This window comes from Columba livia, chromosome 5 (genome assembly GCF_036013475.1).
Source record: "Columba livia isolate bColLiv1 breed racing homer chromosome 5, bColLiv1.pat.W.v2, whole genome shotgun sequence".
In the NCBI taxonomy this organism is placed as follows: domain Eukaryota; kingdom Metazoa; phylum Chordata; class Aves; order Columbiformes; family Columbidae; genus Columba; species Columba livia.
In genome coordinates this window covers 30,683,800-30,700,204 of record NC_088606.1, presented here as the reverse complement: position 1 = coordinate 30,700,204, position 16,405 = coordinate 30,683,800, and the positions used below count along the sequence as shown (strand labels likewise).

Below are 16,405 nucleotides of genomic sequence, written 5' to 3'. Positions count from 1 at the left end.
GTGTACTTGGGGTTATCAGTGATTTGAGAGGAAAGACTAAACGAGAGTGAGTCTGAGAAAAGCCTGCCACTGACACCCTACCCTAAGGTGAGTAAAGCATCCCTGTAAAGTTAGCTGCAAAGAACTGCTTAACCTAAGACCGAGAGGTGAACGCTCTCATTGCCCGGAGCCGCCTGGCCAAGAAGCGTGAATTTCGAGCTAGAAAGGCGGCACGAAGCCCGGGATTTCTCTCTCTCTTTCTTTTTCTTTTTTTTTTTTTTTTTTTTTTTTTTTTTTTTCCCCGCGGTGGGAAATTCAGAGACGTTTATAACTGATTTCGCAGGGCCATCTCTTACAAGGAGGCAGGAACACGTGAAAGGAGCCCTTCCCCTCTGGGGCGCTCCCGGCCCTCGGCTGCGGGAGCTGGCGGCGCGCACGGCAGCTCTTCCGTGACGGGGGAGGAGGGATGGGGTCTGCAGCGGCCGGTCTAGGGGGAAACCTCACCTAGCTCCCCGTTAACTTGAAGGCCCTCCAAGTTAAGTTTTCGCCCTGCGCTGTTCGTTAGTAGAAGGAAAAGAGGTCGGCCCACCACCCTCCTTTGCCTGCTCTCCATTCAGAAATGGTCTGATGGCAAGTATTTTAGGTTGGATAGTCTGTCAGATAAATAATATCCTAGAGGAGACAGGTATCTGCTAAATAAATCCGGCTGAATTCTGGCTATAGAGTAAAAGAGAGGAATTCTTTCTCAGTCTGGGAAGACAAGTAAAAAAAAAAAAAAAAAAGAGAGTTGCGTTCTCATAAAGAGTAAGCAGCACCTCGTTGTGAAGCACTCCATATCCCAAAAGGCTGTAATACTTTTGAGAATTAAATACGGTGACATTCACCGGTTACCAGATTGCTTTTATGAAGCAATAATCTCGGTGATGTTATACTAGAACTTGCGTTTCCCCCGTTTTATGCTCCGTGCACACCCCAAGACACTCGCATCCCTACACCAGTATATTTTCAAATGAGGATGACGACTCCAACAAGACTTTCCATTAGAACAAAACAAAGCTGGGAGAGATTATTAGAACAGTCTATGGAGGGATATAGTTAAACACACGACATAATCACTTATATATTCCATGGCTCATATATATATACCATGGCTCATAGGTAACTTAAAAATACGCCAGTGACTAGTAAATCTTCTTTTAGGTTTCTGAACTGCACTCCTAATAGCGAATGCATCTGGTGGAGGGAATCGCAGTGATGCAGAATGGCAAGGGTATTTTTATTAGGGTATAGTACACACACTCATATGGGGCTATGAGAAAACAGAGGATAATTATGCAAATAAAAATTACATTGTTGTTTTATCAAGAACTTTTCCCACTATATATCGATATCTCTATATTTATACATACACGCGTGTATATGCACATGTGTATGTGTTCATATATATACATTTGCCTGCTCTTTTCTGAATGTGAACGTGTCCACTAGCATTCATTAGAAAAGGCAGCACTTCAAGTTCCTTTTCTTGTTTGCTTATTTATTCTGTTTGAGAGCAAAGTTGTTCGTTTTCTGGGAAGTGTAACTTGCTTTTAGTTGTGCCATCAATATAATTTGCATTTAGGGGGAAAGGTAGGATTTATTAGCTCTATTTTTATTATTAAATCAGTGAAGGTAAAAGTACTAATAATTAAATACAGATCTCTGATTGCACGTTGGAACAGTAAAATCGATTGTCTGTTCATCAATAAGACAAGTGTTGAGTAGCTTACTATTGATTACTATGTTTATTTATGCAGAAGTTTAGATATTTACTTACATATTTCGTGTTCTTTGTCTGCTAATTATTATACTAGATTGGTTTGAAAGAAAGAACTTAGACTGGGAAAGACACTTGACAGATCCATTCTTAGCTAACCTGATAGTGGATTATTGCAATCCAATAAGTTTAACAAATTAATGATACGTGCTTGCCTTTCGAGCAATAAAGAAAACGTTTTAGATTAAAATCCCTTGCTGCATTCGGGGTCAGTTCATTTAAATAAAGAGGCATTCTGTTCAGATATTTTCCAAATGAAAAATAATTTTCTGGATGCGCAGAGGCTTAACAGGAGCCGACGTGTTCTTCACCTAGGGGTCTTGGCTTCCTTTGTAAGTGGAAAACACCTTACCAGCAGTAGAGTGGTGCCTGGTGTTTCCTATAGATGGGAGTCTCGGAGGTAATTTGAATATAGAAATCAGGAATCGATATATTTAAAGAAAAAAAAAATAGAATGACCGGCTTTCAAATATAGGAGTGCTCCAAAGCAGGCGCTGTTTTACATTGCTTTTTGGCTTAGTGATTTAGTCAGTTCAAAAGGAATCACCCCGGCCTCTCTGCTAAATGGTTTTTAGCCATCCTCTCCCAGGACCGCAGAAGGCTGACACTTTGATATATATTTTTAACACACTTTCCCCTCCACGCTTATTTATTTATTTTAAATTTACTTTATTCCACCACACTCCCCCCGCCCCCGGCACTGGCATTTTCTTCTGCGACCGTTCCGGAGAGGGCTCTTCTTTATCCATATTTTTCCTTCTCTGCTTCGCCCGTGCTGGCACAGGCACCTCGGCGGCGGGGAGCGAGCTCAGGACGGGAGAATGGCGCGGGGCGGTGTGAGAGCCAGGTGCGGGGAGGGCAGGCCTCCTCCTCCTCCCACGGCCCACGCCAGCCACTCTGCCCTCGCTGCCCGCGCCGCGGCAGTCCGAGCTACAGGTTGGGAAGCGGGAATAAAACCTCTGTGCGGTGCTGAGCAAGTGTCAAACTCTTCTTCGAGACCAGGAGAGCTCTTCCTTTTTTCACTGTCCTTTGTTTTCGGCAAGCTTTGTCGGTATGTGTGTGTGTAGAATCTTTTTTCGTCTTTTACCTTCAGCAACTGCTGTTTTACAACCTGTAGAGATAAGACGGTCTCGCATCAGATGATCACAGAGATAAGTAATCTCTCCCCTCGGCCCGTGGTATAGCTGACCGTATGTGCTTGAATCTTAGAGCGCTAAGTCTTTCCTGTGAATGAACGAGAAAACACTCGACAGGTCGTGAATAATCGTTTTAATGAGTGTGTAAAAGCGTGCGACGGGGTGCACGGAGCTGTCGGGTTAAACAAACAACTTGTACCCTGACGAAATCCGATTGTTAAAGTGCAAAGTGGTGTCAGTCCAATTTCCATCCCAGTTCTAAAAACCACAGATCTAAGTCGCAGGAGTCCAATTTTCCCCATTAAGAAAAATAACAATATTTTCTGAACGTAAGTGCTATCGTCCCTAATGTTAACCTTTTACCAAAAAAAGACCAGTTACGTATCTCAAAGGTACAGAAGTTATTTCTTTTCTTTTTTTTTTTTTTGTTTTATTATTTTAAAAAAAAACACATTAGCTAAAAAGTATGTGTTTGACATTTTCCTAGGTATTATCAAATCAATGCGGTAATGTTTTTTTGTGTGTGTGTGTCGTCGTCCCCCACCCCCCCCGTATGTTTTTTTTTTTTTTTTTCGCAGATCACTGGAGGCAAACATCGAATTAATTGGATCTCAATGACTGAGGTTGGTAACTTCATATTGAACTAAGGTTATATCTCATAGTGTCCAGGTGTTCACAAGACATTTCAGGCGTTTCTAGAAAAGGTAAATTCAGAAAAAATATATGATAAAATTAAAAAGGGGTTACGATATTGTATATTGCAAATCCAGGTTATCTTATTCCCTCGAAGAAAGGTAACACTGTATTTATCCAAAGACTATAAATTCCGGAGAAAAATTTTGGAAGAAACCTGCCATCACAATAGCCAGGTCTGTTTCCTTTACAACTAGAAGGCCTTGCTTTATTTTGAAAATGCAAACCCTATTCTTTTAAGCCAACGGATTTTTAGGGTTAGTTGATTATTTAATGACGCATAATAGCGAATTTTATTGTTGCTAAAGACTTCCAGACCGATTACAGGTTTGGTTCTCCCTGTGAAAAGTAATTTTCAGAGGTATCCTCCCTCTCTTTGAAAGTACTGGTTTGAGCAAAGTGAATCAAGAAAACCTCAGCTGGAAACCAATGCTTTTTAAAATTTCTCCACAGGCCGGTTCCTTTTGACACTCGGATTTTCAAAAATAGTATGACAATGGAAAATAAACGGCATGCCAATGTGTATTGCTAGGCTATAGATATAACGGGAGCTCAATGCAGTTTCCAGTGATACGAATGGGAAACTTACTTTTGATACTGGTAAAAGTCGAATCTGGCCATTCATGAACGGGATAGGAGTATCCAGATGGCTTGGGTCTCAAGCCGATCTCCAGAGTTTGTAGCCTTTGGAGTTAAAATATTGAGTTTTTTTTTTGTTTCTGTTTTTGTTTTTGTTTTTGTTTTTTTTCACCAAGATGCTTGAGGAACGATATAGGCGTTCGGAATGAATCTTATTTACTTTCGTGTCCCTCAGCACGTCAGAACGGCTTATCCGTACCTTCCTCTGAAGTCAGTGTTAAAAAGGAGAGAGAGAGGAAAAGAGAGGGAGAGAGGGGACAAGGAAAAAAGATAACTCAGCCCCGCTGGATTTGGTAGTGGATTTGTAACTAACGAGCCACACGATCATATAACAGTATTTAACAAGCATCTGACAAATGTTCTGACCATTTTCAAACATGGCTTTGTTCAGACTGTATGACTTGAAATATGTCGTTGCCCGGACCAGTCTGAACTGAAGACTGTCAAACCCGAAATGCTGTCTATTCCCACTGTGTTAGGGAGCTTTTCCTTAACTCCCTGCGGGCAAAAAATGGATGTAGGCTCAGCCTCACGGAGGAAAGAGAGAGGAGAATGAAAGACAAAGCACAAGGACATGTGCCTCCCAAGCACAACAGGACAGAAGGCTGCATCCTGAGAGCTAGGAAATATTTCTCATCCCAATGAAAGACTAATGCCCTCCTCCTGCAACTGCAATTCCCTTTGCAACGAAAACATGCGTAAAATGGACACGGTGGATAGCAAAGACCTATCAGTTTCCTGCTGTAGTTCTGCTCATAAATAAACTTATAAATGTTTAAAACACTCTATCTGTCACATTCACAAGATAGGTACTGTAAATTCCTATTGCAAATACACAAACAGAGATCCAAGAGGTTGCCTCTGTTTTTGTATCTCTCTCTCACAAGAAATGCACTATCAAAACATTAATTATATCTGAAAGGGAGCAGATTATTTGTTTGAGAAAAAATTACATTCTTGAATTTATATTCCACGCAGATCTCTCCTCCTGTCTGCTGAGAAGGTTGAACTGTAAATCTGTCTCAAATGATGTACCCCTAAAATGTAAGTAGGTGTGTCACATTAGAGTAGTAGAGAGATTGGAGATAATCTGTAGGTGCTTTTAGACACCTCTGTGGGATGGGTCGTTAGGGAATGTCGAAATCACCATGAAATTGCAAATCTAACATGTGAAGAACATACACTCTTATTCTTTGACAATGGTAATACAAACACACATAGACATGCAGAGTTGAACCTAGTTAGTTACTAAACACTGTGACTCATGGGAGTTTGGGCCTGCAGTTCTTGTGTGTGCTTTTTTTCTTTAAGATATCATTATTTTTATTTTTATTCTTTTTTAATGCTGCATGCACATCTTGAGGTAGCTGGTAGTTGAAAAGCAATGAACCGTGTGAGTCACTATTTAAAGACTGTACTTTATTTCCTGCTCTTTAAAAGACTAATAAAAGGGTTAAACAGATGCCCTCGTATCTTTACCTTTCTTCTGAGAAAAATGGCGATCTGCTGGGGCTTTATTAGGAGCTCCTGAAAAACTGTCCTTGGCGCCTCCTTTTTCCACTCTCTGCTAAGCCGCTCAGTATTTCCTAGCCTACCTTCAGACGCTGTTAATTATCTCAGCAGCATCGTTCTCCAGCATTTACTGGAGATTGCAAGTATTTTGGCAGCTACTGATGTGACCAGCCTGCTCAGAAAGATGTCTGGGGCTATCGTTTTATGGTCGGGGAAATTCGTCACTAGATTGATACCTTTAGCATGGGACCCGGGGAAGCTGGTCCTGCAGAGATGGGCCTTTTTCTCTATTCCTGTGTTTCCTGAGCTCTGAGAAAACCAAGCCATGAGGCCTGAAGGGCGTTCGCAGGGAGCATGGGGAGCGGTGAAGGGGGGGCGGGCTCTCTTGCCTGCGGCTGTGCCTGGGATGTGCTTTCTCCCTGATGAGGTATTTGTGGAGGAAGAAGGTGACGTGACGAGAAACGCCTGACAGCCAAAGTGGGGAACTGTCCAGGAGAAGGATCCGTGATGAATGAGGTCTGCCTGGTCATGATGCAAAAGCAGAACAGGACAGTGTGCTGGCACCAAATACGTTTTTTTTGTTCGCTAGAATCAAAAAGAAAAATTAAGAGGGGGAAGGAGGGGAGGAAAGCAGTGGGGGTTGGGAGGGAGAGATCGAAGAAGTTAGTGGCTGTCTGGAGTGTAAACACGAGTCCATCATCTCCTCAGGAGAAGAGGAGACTGCGTTTGTCAAACGCGCTAGAGAGACTGAGGCGCCACCGGACCGCTCTGAGATGCCGCCGCGAAATCTGGATCCAAAACGAATCTAAGGACAGTACTTTACAAAGTAGTCAGTCCCAAAAGCTCTCAGGCAGATGTCCGAGGTTAAGCCAGGCGCTTCGATAACTGCCGAACAATCGTAGGGAACAAGATCTGCCCCGGGGTAGACGATCCTATGGTGGGGAAGAAGTGGGAGAGAAGGGATGACATAACCCCAAATCCACTAAAATTGCAAACATTAATTGATTCCTTGTGTAACGTAGTGCGGATTTTAGGCTTCTTCCTAGGACTTGGCGGGGAATGCCGGAGTGGCCGAACCTGTAACTTCTTGCATTGTTTTTGATCGTGCACCGACTTGCCGTAATGCCAACAAACGCTTTAAACGCGACTTATTAGTGGTCAGCAAGCGCTCCAGCCTTTCAGGCCCGGACTAAACGAGCCCTGTCCCGGCTCGGGGCTGTGAGGTCGCTCCCTGCCTTCGGGTGCACTTCGTGCTCTGGGAGAATGTGGATGTATGTCCGGGAGGCTGTTTGCACCGACCGCTGGCTTTTCTTTCCTTGGAGGGGCCAATCTTGGTTTGCAAGGGGTCGCAGAGGCAAGGGTTCGCCTCGTTTCGGCGGGGTCAGATTTCAGGAATCTTGAGTTCAGCGGCCGGAGACGCCCTGCCAGAAATTTGTCCGACGTGGTCCGGCTGCCTATAAGGAGAAGCAGCTCTCCCAGGGATGGATTCCCTGTTGTGAAGCATAGCCCATATCGCTCACCCTTCCAGAAAATGCCAGCAGATGGATGCAATTAAACCTCTGCGGTTCTCCGTGGCCGGACACCGATACAGGGTGTGAGAGGGTTGGCCATTATGCAGTGCCTGTGGTCTAGTGTTCACCCTCTGCAGCTGCAAAAGGGAGGAGAAATGAAACGTGGGTTCTCCCAGCTTTCCCGTCCCCCAGCAAGGTGAGCACGGCAGGACCCCAAAAGTTCAGGAGGGAAAAGGCCAGAAAAACAGAAAAAGAAGGAAAGCTCCACACGCGTGTTGGGAGCATCCACATTTCAATGTTATATTATTAATAATCATAAAATCCCAGCAAAACAACGGCTTTCTTATAAAGGAAATCTGAGGAGCACAGTGAGCTAAGCTCTGTTTCCAAGGCAAGGCAGGATTAGTTCACTGCACATAATAACCAGTGTGTAGGAATTGCAAATGAACATCACTAGCGGTGCTGGAGTTAGCCTTCTTAAATTAATATCGAGCTGGATACACTGTACAACGTGCATATAGCAAACATCTCTTAGCTTTCAAGGGGAACTAAAATTTAAATTAATAATACATTCTTTTTCCCATGGTTTAATCTAAGAAACTCCTTTCCCGTTGTAGCCAGTCAGCAATGCAGGGATTTGGGATAACGCCCCCACGACCTGTTTTGCGGGTTAAAAAAACAACGTCAAACGACAACAAGCAACAACAACAACAAAACCCCAAACCAAACCCGACACCCGCACAGGCACGGGGCAAGCCTGGTCCCAGGCCACAGACGCTGCGCAGCCGAGCGGCGGGCACGGCTGCCTGGGGCGGCCACGCTGCGGGGAGTTCCGGGCCGCTCCGCGCCGTCAGCGCGGTCGGGAGCCCCGACGCTCGCCTCCCCCGGGGTTTGCCCTCCACGGGCAGTGCCTCCTCCCGCTTCAGGCAGCGGGGGCTGCTGCCACATTCTCCCCCTGTCCGTATTGCAAACGCAGGCCCGTAAACCTCGGCTGAAGCAACATTTTTCTCCCGTCATCAGACATGCAAAGGGGAAAGTAATACATTTGATCTTCCGCTGCAAAGAGGGGAGAGAGAATACTGTGAGCGCCAGGGCTCTTTCAAACACTTCAGGAATTAATGGGGGAGGGGAAGGGGCTAGATGCATTAAAGATGGTAAAATAAAAACATGATATGAAGATATATTTACTGTCAGCTCAGAGCCAAAACATGTATGCTCCCACGCTTTTTTTTTTTTTTTTTTTTAGCAAATCGGAACTTAAGTGATGCATTTTAATTATTTTAGGAAAATAAGCAAGAAGGCTCTTTTTCAGAGCCTAAATAAATAGCAGAGTGTTCTGTGCTGATGATGTCTCTGGCTCGTGACGGCCTCGTCTATGCAGCCACTACTGTGAGCTCTGAAAACCTGGGAAGAATAGGGTGTTACTGGCAATTTCTGAAAGGAACTATCCATTAGAACTATCCATTATTTGTGGGGCTTTCTGAAACAGAACATGCAAAGAATTTTCTGACAGTCTGAGAGGTGAAAACGGAGCCAATATTTTCCTAAAGTTTCAGCTCAGAATGATGAGTGCCTGAATCTCCCTGTTGTTTTAAGCCTGAGGTGAGGAACGTTTTTTCTTATTTTTCAAATAGTTATTTCAACTCCTTGAAAGTGGTGGGGAAAAAAGATACGTGCTTCCCTGACACAGAAGGAGCTGGATGCCTTACAGTCTCTCAGATCAACTTTTAAAATTTCTCTCACTCCCACCCCCCCCCCCCCCCCGCCCCGCCTAATCTAATCCCTGACAATTTTCTTCCTGCCTACAATATGTCCCTAATCTTCAACAGTTTGCAGAGACTTTACTGAAGGAGAATGATACTCAGAGGAGCCACTTTTTCTTTTAGGGAGAGGGGAAGTGGGAAATACTCCCTTCACCCAAAAGCAGAACCTATTTGAGTGCGGTCAGGAAAAAAACCCAAACAAACAACAAAAGCAAGTGAGAACACAGCAGAAGAGAGTCCCTTTAAGTTCACATTTAAAGAAAATCATGGACCAGTGTATAACAACTGTAGAGAACACTTAACCACACATGCTGGAAATTCTATAGCAGAAAATATTACTCATAATCTCCCTGTATAAAAAGCTCAAATCAATGATGGGTTTCAGTTCTCTGTTTGCAGAAATACCTGAAATATTTAAGCCAGCAGGGCTTAGTAGACAGTTTTCATTCCAAATAGGATGTCTCCCCACTTCTTTACTAAAGATTTTCTTAATGTTTCTGCTCCCACTCTCCTCTACACTGACTTCCATTTTCGATAGGGTAATTCTGTCACTAAAACACTGCAGTCAGTTTCTGCCAGTTTAAAATGAGCTCAGTTAAAAGGGCAGTGTACCTATGCATAAACTCCTTTCTCTTTGTGGTGTGTTTTTACTACATCTTCAATACTTGCCAACAAAAGGCCCAGAGTTGTTGCTTTGGAGGCTGTGCCATCATTTTGAGGGGTGCATAAACTGCAAAAAAAGCGGAGAGCTAGGAAAAGTCACATGTTTTTTGTTCCTGATTCAAGCAGAACAGCAGCATCAGTAACAACAGCAACATTAAAACGGTGTCAAGAAAAAAGAGAGAATGAAGAGAAAAGAAATCCTAAGAGAAGTGAAGGCAAGCAAGAAGTGTTTTACAGTGCAGGGTGGTACTACTGATTTTCAACCTATGTAATTCCTACCCCCAAAATGAAGCAGACCATAGCTTGTAATACCCAGACAGGTGATAGCAGAAAATAGTGCTGGTCTATGGGTGTCTGAGCACTCAGTTTTGCATCACATGAAGCCACATCTATCAATGTCTCTAAGAGTTTTCTGTCACATCCGCACACCTACAAGCAAAGCAGAAAAGTGCTTGCTGTCTTGTTTTCATCTAGATAATAGAGATGCTCTGGCTTTCCCTGTATATCTCTACCATGACCCCCTTTGTAACTGTGAAATACAGTGTCATTGGTTTACAGGAAGAAACTTAGGCATCAGGACTTCTGTAAGGAGGTGTGTGAGTGGGTGTGTGCATGAAGTGTGTATGAGAAGGAGGTGGCCTAGCTGCCTTAACCTCTCCAAAGCAACTCTTCATCTTCTCCTCCTGCAACACAATATAGCTCCTGACACTTTCATTGTCTTTTCTGCTCCTCCACAGTCCATTGAATCTTTGCCTCTTTGCCTGATGGTTCTGGATTATCACTGGGAGAAACAGATCAACATTAAAACCCCATAAAAATTAGATATGAATGTTCTTGAAATATTCCTGATTGACGGGTTGATGGAATGCAGTGGAAAAGGTTCTTTAAGTAAGCTGCTGGACGCCCTATGAATGTAATCATTTGATGTCTGATTTGCAAAATTCTAGAAGATAATGTAATCTCAGGAATATCCTTTCATTAACAGGGAATGAACCACATCTTCAATCTGCACATTTTTAGAATTTACACTTTCACATAAGCCAAATTAGCACCTTATCTTGGGATACTTTTTTTTTTTTTTTCCCTGAGATTTTTTGGGGCACCATATTTAGCTGAAGCTGAAAAAGAAGCAGCAATGAACAATGTTGAAAATGCTGAACAATATTGACTTGTAGAGGGTTATCATTACACTTCAGAAATAACTGCCAAGAAATCAAGTTCTTCAGTCTTATTTTAGGGCCATTGATTAGAAATGACTTTGAAGTTTTCTTCTGGTACCTAGAATAAGACCCTGCATTCACATCTATTGAAAAGTCTGCTTGATGTTTGGAGGAGCTACAAATCTCATGCTTAATTAATTAATTAGTGATGGACTTGCAGAATCTGAATAAACTTCTGAAGTCATGAGGCAAATGACCTGTTCCATTGCTTTTTAAGATCTTGATCTACCATTGAAATAACACAAAAGCAGTGCTCCCCTTGCCTATATCTAGCTTCATGAAAACAGCCATCAAGTCGGATGTATGTACTTGTTTTTTGTGTGTATTAGGGACAGGAGCTCTTTGCCAATTGTATTACTTCTTTTGTTTATTTGTTCACTGATAGCAATAAGTCTTTTGGGGTAGTTCTGCAAGACGCTTGAACTCAACACCTTGTGGGGATTTTGAAATGTTCTCTGGATAGGTTAGATGTCTAGTGGGAACTGTTTTTATGCACTGATTAAGAAGCACACACGAATAACTTGGCCAATGATTTAGAGACTGCTTTCTATAACTGCGCATTTTTCTGTAAGTAGGACCACCCTTCATGCCATGTAGGGACTCAAGTATCACATGTGCCATGTGCAGTAGGAAGTCTGTCATAAGAAACAATGGACATTCCTGTATATGGACAGCAGAAGAAAGACTGCTCCTGATGTTTGGTGGTCCTTTAAGGTGATATGTTTTCAAGGATGAGAAAGATGATAATTGTTTACACCTTTGCACTGAAACAAAGCTAGTGCTATCAGCATGTGGGTTCCATGCAGAGGCTCATCTCAGGCTTGTTTTGCTTTTCTGTTCTGCTACTGTCAATTGAGTTCCCTTGCTCAGTGACTGAATGCAGAGAAGCAGCTGTCTTGAGGCAGATTCTCTTGGCACATGGGCCTGAATTAACTTTCAGAGGAGATTTCTGAAGCCATGTGTCAGGCTAGAGCTTTCAATGATTTACTAATTCTTCTCCTCATGAAGGCTTGAGTAGGAAAAGACTAGTAAAATACTTCAAATCCTGAACAATCTTCTTTGTAATGAACTATTGTAGAAAAGATAGTGTGTCATAAGGACAAGGAAACAAGAGGGGAATCCATCATTGCTGGTCTTGAAAATGGAGACCATGGATCAGGATGCAGTGTTTCTCCTTCAGTGAGAGGTCCCCAGATGCATGGGGGGCAGCGCTTGCTGTTATTTCAGTTTTTCATATTTCACATGGTAAGTTCCTCACACAGATGTATGACCATAGGAATGCTGAGAAAAACCCTTAATAGTGAACCTCTCTTCCTGATCCCTAAGTATCTAATAGATTCGTCTACCTTTCATCTATGAGTACTCCAACTGCACTAACATTTGGTATATTTCAAACTCCAGTTGTGGAATGAAGGTTTACACTTAAAAGTGGAGCCAAAAGGCCTGATACCTCATTCTAACAGATATTTTAAAGTGTACAAAATATTGTTAGCCAAATTGACAAAAAAAGCATCTCTGTCCAGGAGTTAGGTAAAGGTGGCTGGGATCATCTGCTTTAGGTTGCTTTATATTTTAAAGCCTAAACTAAAAGAGTTGCTAAGCAACTTCTAGAAAGCTTGCTTTTTAAGAAGTTAATTTGTTTGTTTAATTTCAGGAACAGGTTGCATATTATTAATAAAGTTCCATAAACCAAAAGAGAAGTGCATAATGGAAATGCAACAGGACATTACAACACTTTACTTTCTATGTTTTAGAATTAAAACCCATTTAATAGTCTTATGAAGTTTCATTAAGTATTCAACAAACGTTATTTATGTATAAAACTTCAACAGATTATTGACTATGTAAAGAACTGAAAAAAATTAAACAGGTTTGTCATATGGTATGTGTTTATCTTAACCTTTCTTCTTCAAAAAGCTCATCTACTAAGTACTTTTATCAGACACTAATTATACTCCTGAAAAGAATTTCTCCAACACCCTTCAGTGCTTACACCCTTTAATCATATCTCATTACATCTACCTAATCCATCTCTTTTTCACGTTGCCAGGGCTCATTAATAGTTTTAAAAGCCAGTCCTGGACATTACCTTTATTTTCTATAGAAATATAAATAAAACAAATACTGTTTTATTCCTAGATTTCATAGGCACTTGTAATTATATACAAAATTATCCATCAACATTGAAATTTCCTCTAAAATAACTTTAAAATGTGTAATAGAATAACAGCAGAAAGTTATAAGTCTTTCCCCAAATGGTTGTTTTTATAAGTTGTTTCAACAGTGGATCAATAATCACTTTGAAAGGAAGTGATCCTTGACTAACATTTAGGACATGTAGTGCTTCACAGATGTTTTATAGGCGATACCTATACCACCTTGTAAACAGTGTGGGTAGTTCACAGAATGTCTGCATGATTGTGAGTGAAAAAGAAAAGATGAGCCTAACAAATGGACTTTCTTCATTCCTATGCTGCATGTGTGCCTTACATCACTGCAGTATGAAAAGCTTATAGAACATGTCTCTACTATAGTATCAACTAAAGTTAACTGAATATAGTATAGAATGAATAATTAATGTGAAAATGTTGCTCTTTTTTCCTGTTTGTCTGCAATCACGCTACAAAATTCTCTACTACTTTTACCCATAAAATTATTTGTAAATCACTTCAGTGGATAATCCTTAGCCTATAGATCCTTCCTGTTGTGGATTTTGATAATTTACATTTTTTTAGTTAACTAAGTAAGCTATGTGAATTTATTTGTGCTCTCGTTTTCAGGATGGATAGGTCTATATTATGCTATCTTATTGCATCTGAAAATCTGAGTAGTGACAGAAAAACATGAAGTATTGGTTCATTTTCAAAAGTCATAACACGTCAGCATCATGGGTTTGAGGTAAAACTAGTTGCCAAATTTTGTACTAGGAAGATTATTTTTCCCCAGATCTGACTAGAGGGACCACTGAATACTTTTTGCCTCCTTTTGTAATGAGGAATATGATTATATTCCATGGATTATCTGGTAGTTTTATCTAACATATTAAAATTATTACTACAAGAACCTGTGACATTTGTTCTCAACATCTGATACGTGTTAATTCTAGCTTTTGAACTTCTACTATAGATCCTAAATTAAGTTAATCCAAAGATTTGGGGAAGCGCTTTTTGTCATTGGCAGAGGGCATAGGTGTTCCTTGGATCTTTAGTGTCCTTGGCCATTGTGAAGAACCATGGATACAGTTTGCAGTAAACACCTCTTCACTCTGTAGTTCCTTAGGGGCAGGAAGAGCAGCCACAACGTCCCGAATTTAAGGGAACTTGGGCTGACCAAAACAAATTCATATAACGTTTGCATCTATTTAAGGGCTAACTGTGATTATAGGGGCTGCCTGTGGATCCTTTCTCTTCCATCTTCTTATCCAACAATGGAAAATTCAAAATGGATTTTATTATTATTTAAATCAACCATATTTGAAGAAGCCAGTATAAATATGATTTTAAAATATATTTGCACGCAGTATAACTCCTATAACTGACATATTATTTGAAATGTAATTGAGCATAATCCTCAGAATCACCTGTGTATATGGTACTGGTTTGTTATGTTTGCAAGTACTGTTTTTGTTTGTTTGTTTGTTTGTTTGTTTGTTTGTTTTCTCTAAAGAGCTGATTTCTATAGGCCAAAAGAATATATGTAAAAAAATTTAGATATAAAAATTACAGTCAAGTGGAATTTGCCTTTGTGACTACTAATGAATTCAAGCTGAAAAATATTTTCCTAAGTATTCCTTATTACAGTCCTACTGTATTGTTTGCAGCAAGCAAACACAAAATGTCATACCTAGAGCTAACCTAAGGGCAACATGTTATTTCCCAGTCTGTGAAAATGTGTATGGTTTGAGATGTCTTTTTGCTTTGTTCCATGTTGGAAATAAAATTATTTGGAACATTTTAATGTCACAGAATTGCATATATCTGTATTAGGGCCAAAAAAAAGACAGATTTTTTTTGTGTGTATGTGTGTGTCTGTTTCTCTTTCCAAACCTTTGTTTCACTCTCTCATTAGGAAATGACTAAATAGACAAGCCAGGATATTTAGAACACTCCTATTGAAAACTTCATTAAAACTGACACATTTTTATGAAACATTTTGGCTTCAATGGAAAGACATATTTAGATGAGAAAAAAAGAGTCAAATAAAGTGTGACTGGTTACAAACGCAGTCAAACTGATATTCATATTCAAATTTGAACTAATATTTACATGATTTCTTTTTTTCTTTCTACAGATTCTTCAGACCAAATCATTTGAACAGACCTGAGCAATGCCAAAAGCTCTCTACCCAGCAACTGAAGTTGTTGAAAGACAAATCTCTTCCATTGCACTAAGAAAGGTTTGGGCTCCATAGGAAATGGGATCTGTGGAGATTTTCAGTATATTGTCTGATCTGTGCTGTCTCCACCATTATATTAAATGTTTTATGGTTACTTCAAGGACTGTATTTAAATGTTGTTCTTTATGCTTACTAAGAAAGGCAGAATTCCTTCACAGGCCCCATTGATGCTTTTCTTTCTTTAGCTATCAATTGCTGCATTTTTTTTAATATAGCTAAGCCTAACGTTAGCACTCTGTTTCAAGAAGATGGAAAATAGTATGCTTTTTCCTCTAGTCCTGCTCTAGTTACTGTTTGGCAGGGCTCAGCATTTACCATTGCCTAGATTAAATTGTGTCCAGTAGGATTGTTTAATGGCCAAGGGGTTGCTATACACATCTCTCAGCCTGTCTTCATATGAGAGGTATTTCCTTTCTCTTGGTGGCCCTACTCTGGCCTCCCTCCAACAGGTCCCTGTCTTTCCTGTATTGAGGGCTCCAGAGCTGGGTGCAGGACTCCAGAGCAGAGCAGAGGAGCAGACCTGCTGGCCACAGTTCTTTTGAGGCAACCCCAATATATGATCAGCCTTCTGGGCTGCAGGTTCATATTGGCTCATGTCCAGTCTTTCATCCACCTTTACCCCCAAGTCCTTCTCTGCAGGGCTGCTCTCAATCCCTTCATCCCCCACCCTGTATTGATAGCGGGGGTTGCTGCCATCCAGGTACAGGACCTTGCACGTATCCTCTTCGCAATTAAAGATCAAAAGCAATTCCTGCCTTTAGGAAAACATGTTCTACTAATATGAATGAAATCTTAAACTGAACTTCCTTATACTAAAATTTTGTAGTTTCAGTATTATCAGATTTTCTTTTAGAAACTAAAATTCCTAATGAATAGTATAAAACAATAGAACTCAAGCAGAAAACGGACCACTGAGTCAAAGCTAAAGTTATAAAATTATGCCACAGATCTGATTCTACATTTTCCTGTATTTAGGAGAGTTAAGAAGTTATTCTACATTTACATGCCTGTTTACCTGCCTGCTCATCAGACATGGGATGGATCAGCACAAGGCCTTGAAGGATGGATTTTTTATAGT

At 41.0% G+C, this 16,405-nt stretch overlaps 1 long non-coding RNA gene across 1 annotated transcript; it reads right to left on the bottom strand.

The window, feature by feature from the left end:
* Positions 1 to 2,704: 2,704 nt before the first annotated feature.
* LOC135579567 (uncharacterized) lies at positions 2,705 to 6,132 on the bottom strand. Its single transcript, XR_010472920.1, has 2 exons — positions 6,012 to 6,132; positions 2,705 to 2,906 (listed from the first exon to the last, which is right to left on the bottom strand). It is a non-coding gene; the product is annotated as an uncharacterized LOC135579567 (long non-coding RNA).
* Positions 6,133 to 16,405: the final 10,273 nt, after the last annotated feature.